This window comes from Coloeus monedula (genome assembly GCF_965178545.1).
Source record: "Coloeus monedula genome assembly, chromosome: 1".
Classification (NCBI taxonomy): Eukaryota; Metazoa; Chordata; class Aves; order Passeriformes; family Corvidae; genus Coloeus; species Coloeus monedula.
This window is the reverse complement of record NC_138781.1, coordinates 93453430-93470062: the sequence shown is the minus strand read 5'-3', so window position 1 is coordinate 93470062 and position 16633 is coordinate 93453430.

The window sequence follows — 16633 nt, the reverse complement described above, 5'->3', positions numbered from 1 at the left end:
CATGCTGTTAATCTGGCTGCCTCCAGGGACTGATAGCAGTCAGCTATCACAGCTGCTGGCACTGAGCATTCTACCCATAGTTTCCACTCCTACTTTAGGGGCAGCAGCACTTTCAGACAACCTGTTTTTCCCTGTCCTAATATGGACAAAATTAGGGTGGACAGATGTTAAGGGATGTGTGCTTCGTCTTTCCAGGAGCCTGCCACCTTAGACGATTTCTGCTTTGCCTCTGCTCACAGCCAGTCCAGTTTGCTGCTGAAAGCTGAAGACTCAATTTAACTTGGCTTCTTCTACATTCTCAGAAGATTCCGCAAAAGTTATGTCCACTGGTGTCATAATGCTTCTGAGAATCTGGGGCCTTGACCCTATGAAATCCACCTTGTGTAAGTCTTAATTCCATCTCCAGAGTCACCAGGATAAAATCATGCTCAAAAAAGCAAATAGTTCATCTCCAATGCTCAAGAATATATTGTCTGTATTGTGCTCTTCAAGTTCCTTATGAAAGTGAAATTGCAGGGAAATTCTTGATGTAAAAGGCCACTGTGAGATATTTCAATATGCTGGTGCAACATAAGAGTTATCCGTGTGTCAGGGTAGAGCATGACTTGTTTGATCAGGAAACTACTGGAGAGCTGTAGAGTAAATTACAGATGTAAAATCAGAAAATGCTTTGAAATGTATATTGGCAGTTGTTCCTTTTACAGGACCATCAGAACATGTGTTGCATCAGTATTGGCAGAAAACACTCAAATTTCAGTAAATATTAGTGTTTCAAGCTGAAGTTACTAAAGCCTTCTGCAGGTAGATTTGCTGCAGCTTTTCTAACAGATTATTCTGTTGTTGCCCAGTAGAGTAGCAACAGCAGGGAAAAAAGGTAGAACAATAATTTTGTGCAGCATAAAATCATACCTTGCTGTACTGTAATGACTTTTTATATCAAACCCCATCTTCTACTTCCATTATTTTTTTTTTTTAATATATGAAACTTTACTAAGGGAGAAATAATTCAGTGATGCTCAGCAAATTCAGACCCCTTCTCCACCTGCAGATTTCCACTGTGCCCTCTTGAGATTCCCTTTATCTTTCAGCACCTTAGCTCCAAGGATGTAAAACAATAACCTTGTCCTACCTCACAGAGCTACTATTAGCAGAGCCCATTTATATTCTGTAGCATTACAGTGTTATGGAAGAAAAATGGTTTATATATGTACCATTTTATGGGTACATTTTCCACTGAACTTTTTAAAAAACCCACAAAACCTAAATTTGTCTCTTGAACATTTGGTTTTTCATTTTCTTTTCTAACTTCCATCACCTTGTTTTGCTGTGTACTGTGTTGTGTCTCCTGGTATAGTCTTTTTCTTGCTTCAGTCACTTTTCTGTGTCATCTGTGATGAGTTTTTTTCAGTATTTGTTTTCTCCACTGTTTCAGTCTTCTCATTTCTCTTATATATTGCCAGTCTCTCCAGATTGAGACTAGGTAACTATTCTCAAACTTACTCAGGTCTTTGTATCTCTGTTATTACTCTGAGCCTTTCCTTTCGTATCTGTGAACCACCTTGCTTTGCTTCCTGAAGGAATTTCCTCCCTTTATGGGGGTAAAGGAGAGCACTACACCTGCAAGCATTCATTGATGAGGAGACAAGGAAATCACAAAGAATGAATGATCAGAGAGCTTTTATTCAGGGCACATGAAGGCCCTTAGTGATGTGTAAAATGCCTCAGAGATAATGAGTGCTTCAGGGTGGGGATGGTATCTGCCTGAAATAGAGGTTTCTTCAGTGCTCAGTGCAAAAAAGTTGCTAACCTTGCAGAGGCCTTCAAGTTGCTACAGCTCAAATCCCAGGAGGCTTTACAGGTTAAATTTTATATCTTGGACCCAACTGGGAAACAAACTCAAAGCTGGTGTGAGCTACAAAACAGGTGGTTTATGGGGTGATCGCAGCCCAGGTGCTGATGGCTCCTAGCTGTGCAGCGAATTCTCAAGAAGTGCAAATCAGAACCAACCAATGCTATCTTTACCTCGATTTCAATAATTTGGAGGACCTAGTTCTGTCTTCAGAAATATAAATCAAAAGTCTCATTGTTAAGCCTAGTTTAAAAAAAAAAAAAAAGATGCTTACAGCTGCAACTGCAACTTCGCCTTTCAAATAAGAACTCAGAATCCAGCAGAGCTCCTAGAGTAAGAATAGACATGTTATTTGCACGTAGAATGATATTAGTCTTTGTATTACTTCCCTTTAACGGGTGGTAGGTGCATTTCTAAAGTTTGATAATTGTTCAGTTCCAAAAGGTAAGATATCTTCTCTCTGCAAATCTGGAAAAAAGTTAAAGTTGTCAATACATGGCCAGAAGGCCTTACCTTGTTACGACTGTAAACCGACCCCCCATTTTTGTGCAGAGCAGCTGGCTCAGGGAGAAATCAGCAACTCTCCTGGACTGGCTTGTGAGCAAAAGCTCGCAGGACTCAGTCCTGCAAAGGCACTGATATAATCTGGTACCATCCTTGGCTTCATCTGCAAGTGTGCAGTGCTTGGCCACTGCCTGAATATACCCAGGAATCACATTTGTACACACCTGTTTGCAGGAGACAGAGCCCACTATTTGGAATCTGCTGATGAAATCTGGCAGGTGCCCAAGGATGAAATTTGCCTCTAGTTAGGGTGTTCTGCTCACTGTTCAAATCTCATCAAAGCATTTGGAAACCTTGCTGTCTCAGTTGCATTTCTGAGGCAAAACATGCATACACACATGCATATATCCATATCTACACCTCTGTCTATATGTGGGTATAATTTTCAGAAAACACACTATTTGATAGTTTCAGAATATTTCTAGGACTCACTGAACCATAGAGCAAGTGGCACTGAAATTGTTAGTACTTCAGAAGTGATTATTTTGGTATGATCAGTTTTTTTATTTATCTGTTTAAGTTTTCCCAGCTTGTTCTTTCATAATTCTGCTCCTTTTCTCAATTAATTTCTGGAAAAGTTTTCTTTTTTTTTTTTTTCCCTATGGTTTGAATTTTGTGAGCATTCCCCTCATGTTTTAGGACCTTTTCTGAGGAGGCACTAAAGTGAGAGAAAACAATTCAGAAAAAGAACAATAATTGTTTTATAACTTTTAATTACATGAAACCATAGAATAATAGAATGGGTTGGAATGGCCTTAAAGATCATCTAGTTCCAACCCTCCTGCTGTGGGCAGGGCCGCCTTTAATTAAACCGGGTTGCTCAGAGCTTGATCCATCCTGTCCTTATACACTTCCATGGATTGAGCATCCACAGCTTCTCTGAGCAACCTGTTTCAGTGCCTCACCACCCTGACAACAGAGAACATGAACTTGAGCATGATTCAATATCTGATTTCCTAATATCTAATCCAAATCTACCCTCTTTCAGTTAATGTCAGGTCATTTTGGGGGGAAGGCAGGGAAAAGGGAAAGAGAAACTCCCCAGAGTTCTCATTTTTTCTGTGCCATTTCAATACACAGCACAGCAGTGGTGATTATTAGAAGTTCTTCTGAAAGTGGAACTTGTTTCCCAACCAGAAAAATAGACAAGAATATCAACTCTGGAAAGTTAAATTTAATAAGTCCAGCCAAAAAATTATTTTGAAGAGCAAATTTCCAAAGGCATAAAGCAAGTATTTTTAAGTGCATCCAAAACAGGAAGTCTGCCAGAATGTCTGTAGGGCTGATAAGTAACTTGGATATGAAAGGGGAACCCAAATAAGATCAGACTCTACCTCAGCAACGTGAAAAGAAATCTTTACACTGGTGTTCACTGTGGAATAGACTTTGGAGGTTCCCAGGCTGAAACTTTCTTTACAGGGCACAACCTCCTTACTGGTTAGACAGTAGGAAACAGAGCAGAAAATAAAATGTTCACTCTTCAAAATTCAGAGAGATTTCTAGTAGATCAGTGTAGGAAAAAACTGTTCAGCATAGTCCTTGGTAATTTGGTTAAGGCTGAATAGTGAGGTGAGAGTAAATCATACTAGATTATTTAATGTAGTAAAAGCCAAAGATGTCTGAAAAATTGCAGAATAATCTCAGTTCTTTGTGATTGGTGATAAAAGTCTGGACCAAGAGTAATGCTGGTAAATGTTCAGTCTGGAACAAAAAAACAAGGAGTCCTAACTATACAACATACCCAGTGATGAGCCTTAAGTGAGCTCCCACAAAATCTGAAATAGGGCTACTGCAACTGGTGAAACCAGGTACCATTCTATAAAAGCATTGGCCTAAAGCAAAAGGAATATTATGAATTATTAGGAAAATGAAATAGAAGAGAGATGATACAGTCACAAATACACCTTATCTCACCTGAAGTAGAAAACATATAAACAAGCATGTATAAGTAAGTAAGGTAACTAATGGTAAGGCATGGGATCTGTATGAGGAACAATAAGCAGGTTGGGATAACTGACTTTTTTTGTTCTGTTCAATAAAAACCCACAATCTATTCTGGCATCCTGGTGTACATGATCACTCCTACAATATTTCCTAGCAGCAAAGACATACATTTTGGTAATAATAATGATCTGCATTTTCACTGTTCCTTTTCTTCAAAATACAAAGTGTCCCAGGAATACTGTTTAAATCATTAAAGCAGCCATTTAAGTAAGCAAAGCCAAATTCTCTTGGAATTAGCAGGTTGGAAGATGTCTTTGGGGCTCATCACCCAAACAAGATTAGCTTTGAAGTTACATTCTAGTTCAGAGGTTGCTCAGGAGCTTGCAAAGACATCTTTGTCCTATGTCCAAGAACGGAGATGCCACAGACTGTCTAGGTACCTGTGCCAGTATTTCACACACATAAATATATGCTGACATACCCACACAAGAAAGGAAAGATTTTTCTGATATTTAAACAAAATACAACTTGGGACTGCTGCCTCTAGTCCTATTTTGGTGCACTGCCTAGAAGTGTCTGACTTAATCTCATCTGTACATTGCCAATAGGTAGGTGAAAACTAACTTAGTTTATTTGAAGTTAGATCCCCCCCTTATTCTCACTTTCAGCCAGAAGAACCCCTTTTCTGTCAGCTTCTCCATGTATGTTGTGTGCTCCAGGCACCTGGAGCTCCAAGAGACTCATTCCAGTATGTCAGTGTCCATCTTGTACAGTGGAATCCAAAACAGGACACAGTCTTGTCTAGGGTCTTACTAGTGCCAAGCAGAGGGCAAAGAATCACTTTTCTCAGCTTGCTGGCTACACTCTTGGTAGTACAGCCCAGGATGCTGTTGACCTTCAGGATGCACTGCTGATCCACATTGGAGTTTTTTTGTCTGCTGGGACACCCAGGGCTTTTTATGCAGTGCTGCTCTGGAGCCAATTGGTGCCAAGCCTGTCCTGCTGCATGATCAGGAATTTGCATTGGCCTGTGCTGAACTTTAAAAAGTTTCTGCCAGATTTATTCTCCAGCTTGTTGAGAATGCTCTGAATGGCAGCCCTGCACTCTGGGCACTATAATTGCTCTCCTAATCAGGTGTCATCTGTGAACTTGCTGAGGGCTTTATTTCGTCCCACTGGCTACATTTGCAGTGAAGGCATGAATGAATGTCAGCACTGATAGGTCTTACTAGAAATCACTCATCAATTGGACTTCCTACAGCTGATCACAACTCTTGGAGCCTCATGATATGGGCAATAGTGCGTTCACCTTGTAGTCCACTGCTCAAGTCTCATGAGTCATGCTCAAGTCTTGAGCCCATGTCTCATCTATTTGGCTGTAGGAACACCATGTAACAGGCCTTGCAGAAGCCAGGGTAAATAACCTCTTCTTTCATCCATCATGGCAGCCATCTCCTCAGAGCAAGCACTCAGACTGTTCAGCCACAATTTGCAGTTTGTGAATCCATGCTGTTCCCAATTGCCTTCTTGTCCTCCATGTGACTGGACATGGTTTTCACAAGGGTTTTCTTCAAAATCCTTGTGGAAACTGAAGGGAGCTTTATCAGCAAATAGTTCCCCAGATCTGCCTTCATGCTCGCATGTAACACTTGCCTGTTCCCAGACTTCAGGAACCTCTCCTGATTCCTTGGGACCTTTTGAAGAAGATACAAAGCAGTCCTTGTAGTGACCTTAGCTACTTCTCTCCATATCCTTGGATACATTCTCTCTTGTCCCATGGACTTGTGTATGTCCAGTTTGCTTACTTGGTCACCAACACGATATTCCCAGATTCTGCTTGGAAGATGTGAGGACAGAACTGGCCACAAAAGACCAAAGAGAAGAAGATGCTGAGTTGCTGAGCCTTTTCGGTATGCTTCAAGTCTGCTGCCTTGCTTCATAGCCCCACATCTTCCTTAGACCTCCTTTTGATTCTACTTCTAGAAGTTCTTCTTGTTGCTATTTCTGTTCCTCACCAGTTTCAAATCCAGCTGAGCTCTGACTTCTCTAGTTCCCTGCCTACATGACTGACAGCGCTCTGCTCCTGACTAGCGCTCTTTGGCTTCCTCTGCCTTTTTTGCACTGGAGAGAAGCTGGAGCTCCCTGCTTCCCTGTTGTGCCTGCATGGGCTGTGGGCTGAGCTGAGCCCAGGTCTGGGGAGGTTGTCCTCAGAGAGCAGCATCCTCTCTGGGTTTCTTTCCCTTTCCCTTTCCCTTTCCCTTTCCCTTTCCCTTTCCCTTTCCCTTTCCCTTTCCGTTTCCCTTTCCCTTTCTGTTTCCCTTTCCCTTCCCCTTCCCCTTCCCCTTCCCCTTCCCCTTCCCCTTCCCCTTCCCCTTCCCCTTCCCCTTCCCCTTCCCCTTCCCCTTGCCCTTCCCGTTGTCCTTCCAGACAATCTCTCATGGGAACCTGCCAAACAGTTCCCAGAATGAGCTGTTGAACTCTCTATTTTCATTTGCTGTTATCATTCTGAAAACTTTCAGGTTTTGCTCAAAGTATTTGTTCTTTTCAGACAAAAGATTCTCAAAAAAATAAAGTGTAAAAAAAAAAATTAAATGAAACTTTTTTCTCTATCGAAGTCAATTTAGATGCAACTGAACTTTTACAAGGAGCCATACTCACTAAATTGTGTTCATTTACTAAGGTGAAATGAAAAGTAATGGAGTAGAGATGCTTAATGCTTATTGACTAAAAATAATTTAGATTATTTATAATTTTAAATACTAATTTGTAAATAATGATCCATGACTAAGTCTGACAATATGGATGGAAAATAAAATCAAGAGAGATTACAAAGAACACCTCCCAGCTCAGCATTCCATGAATTTTGCTTGCTGCCTGTCAACATCTGTTCCACTTTTCACCTTGTCTTGCCTGCTTTGCAAGTCACAGCAGTGCCTAATTTAAACATTCTGTAATTGTGTTTTTTAGTCCTAAATCATGAGGTTGTGAAATGTGCAATTACTGCTTCTTTCATTTTATTTACAAAAGACAAGCAAGAGGGAGAATACTGGTTTTTTGCTCCCACCTGTTATGGTAAGAGAAGCTGAATGAGCTTTTGACAGGTAAAAATATAAATGATGAGCCCTCGGATTAGAATACTATCAGCATTAAATTAATATATGTTTGTGAGAGTCTGAGCAAGTTCCAGCAACTGACAGCATTTTACTTTTCCTTCAACATGTACAGTATGCTTAAAAAGCTTCTCTTAAAATGCCATATAATTAACCTAGGATACAAGAGAGAAAATGGTGAAGAGAACAACAAAGACAATTTGTCATCGGGATTTTCATTAAACCCCTCAGTATTATAGGAATTAATTTCAGTACTGCTTTGCCCTGATTACTGCCTGTCGGATAGTATACAGGCATCCAACAGGATATTTGAATGGGGAGCGTTTGCTCCCATCCTACATCAGCCTTATGAAGGTAAGTGGTTTATCTACATTGACTGTGATTCATCATCTATACTTTAATATTGCAAAAACTGAAGACTGCTCTAATTTTAACTTCCCCTGTCATTGCTTTTTTCCAGTAAATTTTACATTGATAATAGCTCACATTGCCATCCCTGTCTTGGACAGGGGGAAAGATCAATGGAGTTCAAAGTCACAATAGTCATTAATTTGTTACTTTAATTTCCCAGACCTTATAGTTCACTACATATTGTTATATCACACAGGCACACAAACCATATTGGTCACAGAAGGGAGGGAACCAGCTCTCATTTCAGACTGTCCTATGACCTGTACAGCATCTAGGCAGCGTTCTTATCTTAGCCTTTACATTTCCAGTTTTTCAACATGCTCCCCTTGTAGAGCAGACCACTTTGGAGTCTGCAACACATTTTAAAGTAATGATTAAACACTAATCCACTAACATACTGAAGTGGCACTTGAGAATTTGGCAGTATCACTTTAAATAATCTCTTAGCCTGCTGATGGCTCTCTCAGTATCCTGTGTTTCCACACATAGCTGATGAATAAAATTATTTGAACTAATCTGTGCCTATACTTCTCACAGTATTTCTTGCATGAAAAGCAAACAGTGCAACATGTACGTGTTAGAGTAAGAAAACCTGTAGGAAACATAGTCAAAATTTCAGTTTCTGTAGCACTTTCTTCTTCAAGTTATAGAAAAGTATTTTTAGAAACAATCTCACCTTAAATCTGAGAGTGCCATTTAGGACTATATTACAGAAAGTACTTTGGTAATTTTGGCCAAAGCAATGCAGTTCAATGTCACACATGGGTGCAGGGAGAGGGTAGCAGATAGAGAAATCAAATTCACCCCTACAACATAAATGAGATAAGAAACGTTACTGCAATGTTGCACAGTGCCTTATAAAGCCATGTAAAATGAACACAAGTAAATGGATGTTGCCTTAAGTTCTTTTTGCTCATTGGCAGGAATTTATGATTTTTTCTGTACTGAAAAATTGACTGAATAATGTCTGTGCTGCACCTGACTGCTTATAAGGTGGGTAGGCAAAGTATCTTTTATGGCTAAAAAATTACAGGATCAAGATCTGCATAGCTCTCAGCTATCAATTCTCCCTCTTTGGTTGGGAAAGTGAAGGGCTGTGTGTGTGTGTGCTGATCTTTAAGTAGTATTTCAAACAAAAAAGCAGCTTTCTCAAGTATTCTGCTTTAAAAGTTGGGTAGGTTCACTGACTTTCCATCTGTTCCCAACTTTCCTAAGAGCTGTCCCTATATGCTACAGATACTGTGTTCAAACCTGCTTTGCTTGCATCTTCTGTCATAATCACATTATGAGATAACACATACATTCATCTGGTCATAAGGGAACACTTAGAGAATTCAGGTTAAGAAGATGACTCAGTTGCCTTATTTAGATTAAAAATTCTTCTGAGTACCTGGCCCATTAAGCCTTATATTAAATAACAGAATGTGCCATCTCTCTTTCTTCTCTCTGTTCTCATTTTTCCATTAACAGTTTTCTGGCCCTTCTATCATTGCAGGTTTACCTTCTCCCAGTCTGTTGATCTCTTTTCCTCTCTTTGCTACGCCCTTCCTCCTGTTCATCTTCTCTCTTCCTATAGTCTCTGCTATACATAACACTACCAGACATTCCCTGCTTCTCCTTTTATTCCCATCCAGCCTCCTTCTATTTATGCTGTTCCTGTTGATGGAGCATATACACAAGGATGAAAACCAACAGCTTTTACATTTTCCAGTACTTCATGTAGGGAAAATCTGTGCCATGCACGTGGTGGGTGGGATTCTTAGGGTGTCCTGTGTAGGGCCAGGAGTGGGACTTCATGATCTTGGTGGGTACTTTTCAACTCAGCATATTCTATTATTTTATGATTAAATAGGATCTAAACACAGTCTATAGTAATGTCTGTTCAGCAGGTGCCCCTGAAGCAAAGGGCCACCATTCTTTTGACTGTCCCATAACCTATAGAACTGTTCTAGCCAAGAACAGGTCCTGTAAGTGGCATGCATGACTGCAACTCTATGGTAAACAGTGGGTCTTGCTCATCCCTGAAACTCTTCCAGACTGCTGGATGCTTATATGGGGTCTAACTTCACAAAAAGTGTTTTTCCCCTCCTCTCCCAGTGCTAGATTTGCTTTTAAATTATTGAAGCTACCCATAAGAAATAGTTGTACTGGTCAAGGCCTGGGGCTTCAGAATACAATTGTATCACAGGCATAAAGCATCTCTTTTCTGCCACAGTGGAGCCAAAGAGTGGAACCTGAAATAAAAAGTAGAAAATCTAGAGACAGAACATTAGATTTTTCTTTTTGATTGTTCTTGGATGTAAAACCCATTAAATAGGCCAGTATGTAGGCAACCTCTTATTTAACTAGAATTATTGCGATTGCATGCACTCCACATGGAAACGTACTGAGTAGTAGTGGCTAGGTATTTCAGTGGACTCTTTTTTCAAGAGGTAATTATAACTCACAAATATCAATTATAACCTGTATCTTTAAAAATATCAAGAATTATTGCTAAAAGGCCGAGTAGTTACTTAGAGTAGAAATTATATGCATTAGGAGAGCGGAATTATTCAAAATTATGTTCATATTCTGCAACACAGAAAATCTATTAGCACACACAGATTAACAAGATATTTTGTGTTTTCAGTCAGGGCACCATGACAGCCTGTGACTGGTAATCTAGAACACAAATAAAGCTGTGAATTTGCTGTACTAAAGTGGCACCACTGGTATTCCTACATTTCCCATGTCTTCCATAAATGAACTAGTCCAAGAGGAAGGTGGCTGAGTGATGCTTACTTGCATTTAGCTGTCAGGGTACATTGTCACAGGGCCTATATAAGAACACTAATTTCTGTGTCTAATTCTTTCCTCTTAACAGTCTTTAAAACTTCAGGTAACATCTGACACAGGAATTTACATGGAAATTAGGCCATCTGAATATGACTTTGCTCCCCCAACTCATTCTCTCAGCCTCTCCTCAAGACCAAGGAACGGGATAGGTTTTAAGAACAACCTAGCAGCTCTCCTCATGTCCAATTAACCTTTCTTCACAGAAAGGGTGATTAAAGATTGGAATGGACTGCCCAGGGAGATGGTGGAGTCACTGTCCCTGAAGGTGTTTAAGGAAAGACCGCACATGGCACTCAGTGCCTTGGCCTAGATGACACGGTGGTGTTCAGTCAAGGATTGAACTCGGTGATCTCAGAGGTCTTTTCCAACCTAATTGATTCTGTGATTCTGTGGATGCAGAACACAGCTAAGAGATATCTTATCATCTGGGTGCAGAAGACAGTTAACGGTGATCATAAAATAAAATACCAAAATGACTATTTAATTCCTGTTCTCTGGCAGAAATTATGATGTTGGTTATTGCAGGCCTTTTGTGCTTCAATAAAAGTCTTTAAAATACCATGTCTGACTTGACTGATGTAGTTGTGAAGCAGTTTCTTGAGTCAGAATACCTCTACTGCCAGTGTACTACAGAATTCCCTTCAGACTTCCTGGATTTTGTAATAACAAGCTTTCTTTCCTGTGATTTTTTTTCTTCTCTCTCGTGGTCAGGATTTTTGAAATACTATGCTGCATTTATGCAAGGAAACAAGGTTCTTCTCAATAATTTTATTTAACCTTCCTTATTTAAGAAAAAAACCCACTGGGTTTAATTAATTCTCATATGTGACTTCCAAGCTGAGAAACTACGTTTATTCTCCTGGTCCTTCTGTCAGTTCTACTCATGAAGGTTATAGTCATCTACTGGTAGGGAATTTAAAGAGCAATACCATTGATGATACACCTTGCAACAGAGAAGGGATCTTCTCGTTGTGACACTGGGGCAGCCATCCTTTCATGGTAATACACAATAAGGCAGACAATCCACTTAGATATTGCAGCAACAGGATTCTGACTGAGGTCAAAGAGACCAATCAATCCTGTTCAGCATCTGGGTTCCTCCTGAGGTGTCCAGACCACATTATCTTCTCCATATACTTAATTTTTCTTCTGGAGGAATGATCAGGGATTTCCTAGTAAATTACCAAACTGAACTCTTCAAACTCCTTAGGCCTTTCCATAGCTGGCATTATGGAGCATTAGCTGTCTGCTGCCAGGTTAAGCTCCATGAGCTGCTGAGAGCACCTCCTAATCAACTCTTACGTTTCTAACTGGTCAACTTAGAGATGATGTTGGAGTCTAAATTGAAGTTTTGTCTCCAGTGTAGCAAAGATTCGACACATCATCATTGATCTCTACTTACTGAAATAAATGGCTAATCAATTAATGTGAAGCAAAGAAAACCAACCTCAAAATGCAGGCATAAGCCCATGCTAGTCTTTAGAAGGGAGAAAACTGTGAATGAATGTCTAAATACCAGCGTGAACAAAAATATTTGCATATGGGTTTACTTATCACTGCATGCTTAGCATCACACCTGAATGCAAGTCTGCTGGACACAACCAAGCTACAGCCACTTCTGTCACCTTCTCTTGTGTTTAAAGTGGCTCAAACTTAGGGAATAGCTAACTTATCACACAACATTACACTGGTTTGACAACATTACTATGGAAGAGGGCGTCGGTGGATCGATGCCATGTTTGTCCCTGCTGGGTCCCTCATGGACACGCTCAGGCAGCGCTCTCCCAGCACACATGCATGCACACGATCTCACCTTCGCAGGTGGTCGCGAACAGCCGCTCACACCCACAGTCTGTGCACGAACCGGAGACAGAGAGGCGAGAGGGGTTCTCTGCATCCAATTCCAAGGTGTTTAATGGCAACACCCCGAAGGGAACAGAGGCAAGAAGAACCCAGAACTGAAAGCCCATGCCCATTTTATCCCGAAAACTCCCAAAGGTAGGCAGAGCATCCAAAACCAATAGTCTAAAGGCTAGGGGGCAGAGGCAAGGTTGAATGGCATAACAGGGGCCAATGGGAAAAGGGATGGGAGGGGGGAGAGGGCCAGCAGAATCTAGACAAAGGGAGAACTTTCTAGCACAGTGTTGTAAGGAGAGACCACTTTTAAGGCAGCTTGGGGGGTGTAAAGTGGACTTAGCCACCGCAACACATTACTTCTCCCTGGTTTTCACACCTTGCCCCACAGCTGTGCCAGCAGAGGGGTTTGCATGAACACTCTCTAAAATACTCAAGGCCAAATGAGCCAGTTTATTTTAAGCAATGTGACCTGTGGATCTGAACTGGCTTGGCTGAGCTAGCAGGTTTCAGGCCAAAGAGAAATCATGCAAGGAACTCCACTAGCAAAACCAGAGGGGCAGCACTGCCAGCTGCTGGGTGGCAGTGGCAGAGGAAAGCAGGAACATCTTTAAGCAGAACAGCTGGAGCACAGAAGATGCCATCCCTCTGCAGCTGTAAAACTTCTGCCCCAGTGTCCCTTAGGTGTGGGAAAGACCAGCCACAGGAAAAGCTTCTTTTAGTATCTGGGGGGAAAAAGTTACAGTATGTTACTTCTGTCCACTTGATATATGTTGTACTTGGAAAAGAAAAACCAACCCAAAACCAGCTAGTAAATGAGCAATCTCTTTTAAGTATAGAAAGTACAAATTTCTTGTACCCAATTCTAAGATAAACAAATGGTCCTTATCTGTGGTGTAAGTGCACTGACACAAACTTTCCCCTAGTTTTTGGTATTAAAACTCTCCAAACTCGTAAAACCTTCAAATTTTGAAAACTAAATCTAACCCTAAATGTTGTTTCTGTACTGGCAAAAGTTTTCAGTGAAGATTTAGTTCAGAAAAAACACCATTACTGTTGCTTAAGTGTGTCTGTGTAGAGTTTACAGGCTATAGCATCAAGCAAATGGCATGTCTTAAAATCCAGTGGTGGTTTAATGGGCATTTTCCCCTGGCCTGCCTGAACTGAGTCAGCTCCCTTCCCCTTGATGCATGTTCAGTTGCACTGGAGCAATGATTTGGAGGCTACACTGCAAACCAGATGAGCACATTGCTCTGCTTTATAAAGGACCTTGAGGAAAAGAAAGGAGATGGGTAATCTTTCAAGGTTACTAACCCACATCAGAGTTCAGTCCTAAAACGAACTATGCCAACACAATGGGAAGGAAAGGGCAGAGATAGGTGGAAGGCTGTGGTGAGGGGTGGGAGATGCTTAAGTTCAATTTTTTTCACCAAAAAATATACATATTGAAGTCTAAAATAGCATCAGGCATGACTTCTGTGCCCCACCCAGAACCATCAATTAGCATATATTAATTTATATTAGTACTAATATACACATACATTAAATAATTTTAAGTTAAAAATTAAACATACTAAATAAATAATATTAGAAACCTTGATTTAATATTCCTTTAAAACTATAATCAAGCAAAACTAAAATGAAGGCATTTATAATGTATTTGCATTTTAACACATTTAAAGAACTTCACCTAAAAATACAGTATGCATTCTTATGCAGGAAAACACTTATGATTCACTGTGATTTGTCTGTTGGAAGGAACTGTGGTGTGGCATCATGGAAATATGTTTTCTTCTCATTCCATTAGATACACAATAAGGCTTTCAGAATATCTTTATTTCAGACACAATTATTAGCATAGAAACTGCACTTTTCTGCACAAATATGGAATGTGGACTTCAAGCAATGGCTGCCAAAGCACACATTTAATGAAAGTAGAGTAATAGAGCACTGAAGAATATCAGCTAGTAAATTGCTCAGTCTTACTCATGCAAGACATCATAATTTTCTGCAAACTGTCCTAGGTTACAGTGTAAGATGTAACCAAAAGCATGTATTCTGTTATCATCTTCACAAGCTGTTAAAGCAGGTGGGGCAGTGTTCGTGTTCTCCTACCATGGCTCATCCTTGATAACTCCTGCTGAGGGGCTATCTCTGTTCAGTGGGCGATCAAGGACCCACCACGTGACTCATAGAATTACATCAGCCCACTGTGAGATGCTCCGCCCAGGGGGGAGCAGCCAAGCATTCCCACCTAGGTATAATCTGGGGTTTGGAAAAGCACGAGCAGTCCTTATCTACTGGATTTCCAGAGGACAAGAGCTGGACCTTCAGGTGAAGACCAGACCCTTCTACAGGATCACCGCTTCAACAGGACCACTTCATCTGGACTGCTACCACCACCCTAACAGGGTGTCAGGTTGTATCCTGACTCTGTCAGTGTTCTTGTACTATTGCATTTATTTTAATTTTCATATTAAATTATAATTCTGACTTGTGATGTCCCACTGGTTTGTTTTCAAACTAGTACACAAACATGCAGTGCCAGTCAAAAGCCACATTAATCTAACATTGAATTAAAAGCAGTTTAACTTTTCCAGAGATCGAAGCAGAGGGCCGGATTCTGAGTGCCTGGAGTTTCCCGAGGCTGCACCAAGCTTGGGTTTCTATATTAAAAGCACCTGGCAGCACTTCTGAGGATGTCTGTGGCATATTAGGGCATAAAGGTCAGGAGAGGAACTGAAAATGATCACCCCAAGGGCCAACCACCCCCAAAAGTGCCTCAGTGCCATGAGACATGACATTCTAAAGGACAGTCAGTCTCATCAACAGCCTGCCATGGGGGCAAAAATCACTGCAACTCTTTAAATGTGATTGTTAGAAGATACACAAATCTAACCTAAAGGATTTACATGCTTGACACTTGCCTGCGTCTCTCCACTACTCTGGTCCACACCAAAAAGAACAGTGCTGCTCCCCTACAGCCCATCTCTCTCATCTCACAGGCATTTAAAATTTGAAACAGCAGTTTGAAGTAAAGAAAAATCTGTTCCTAGGTAAAATAAAAAATTACACACAAACTTTTTCAGACACTGAATTGAATGAATGTGAGAAAAGTATGAATTGTAAATAAAGTTCTACCATTTATTATTTTACAGAGTGAAACATAAATTAGCTGAGTGGCTGTATTTAATTCTTCAAGCAAAACTGTAGGACTGGATCTTCAGGTCTCAGCTTTAATCAAGGAAAATTAAATTCTTCAGGGGTTAAAAGCTGTAGGAAGTTGCTGTTACATTGCAGAACTACATAACTGGCTTGACTTTTAAAAGAAGTGATTGAAAGTACAGGTGCAAGAGATTGAGATGCTGTTTTTTATCATTCAGTGGGCAGTGTTGAAGAACAGTGCAGAAAAGGGTGTGTGTTCCAGTCAGCTGCAGAGGAGCAGTTGTACTCATCTTATATACCAATAAAACATTAGGACAAAGATTTTAACAACAGAAACAGTAACTGAAATAGTACCAGGCGCTATTATATATGAGTATACATTGTGGAAGTATTTGTAGCTTTTGTTTTATCAAAAACCTATTAAAAAAAGAAGTTTTTTGCAATTTTTCTTTTTGTTCCCAAGTATTTAATGACAAGCACAGCTTGAGGAAATGTCTCTTATCCTTCTGGAGTCTGATTTCTCATGCAGCGTATTGAGGTTTTAGTATTAAATAGTTTACTCACAGCACTTTCATTCAGACTCACATGCTAGTTTTCCTCCTTCATAAAAAGGCATTTTTGGATACATGGCTGAAGAGCCCATCCACAGAGTTGCCTTCCAAATGCAGCAGCTGAGCACAACACATAGTCCCAGAGTTATCCCTCTCGATACACTCAGAGGAATGCATGGGTAACACCCGGCACCTTGGTTCGAAGCGTAACGGGAAATGCCATCTACACCAGCAAGGCTGGAAAAACCTTTTTCCCGACTGGCTGCTCATCCCAAACTGCCTGGCAGAGGTTTGAAATATGCAATGCAGGGAAGTGATATTCTGTGGCATTCATTCAATTTACCTGCACT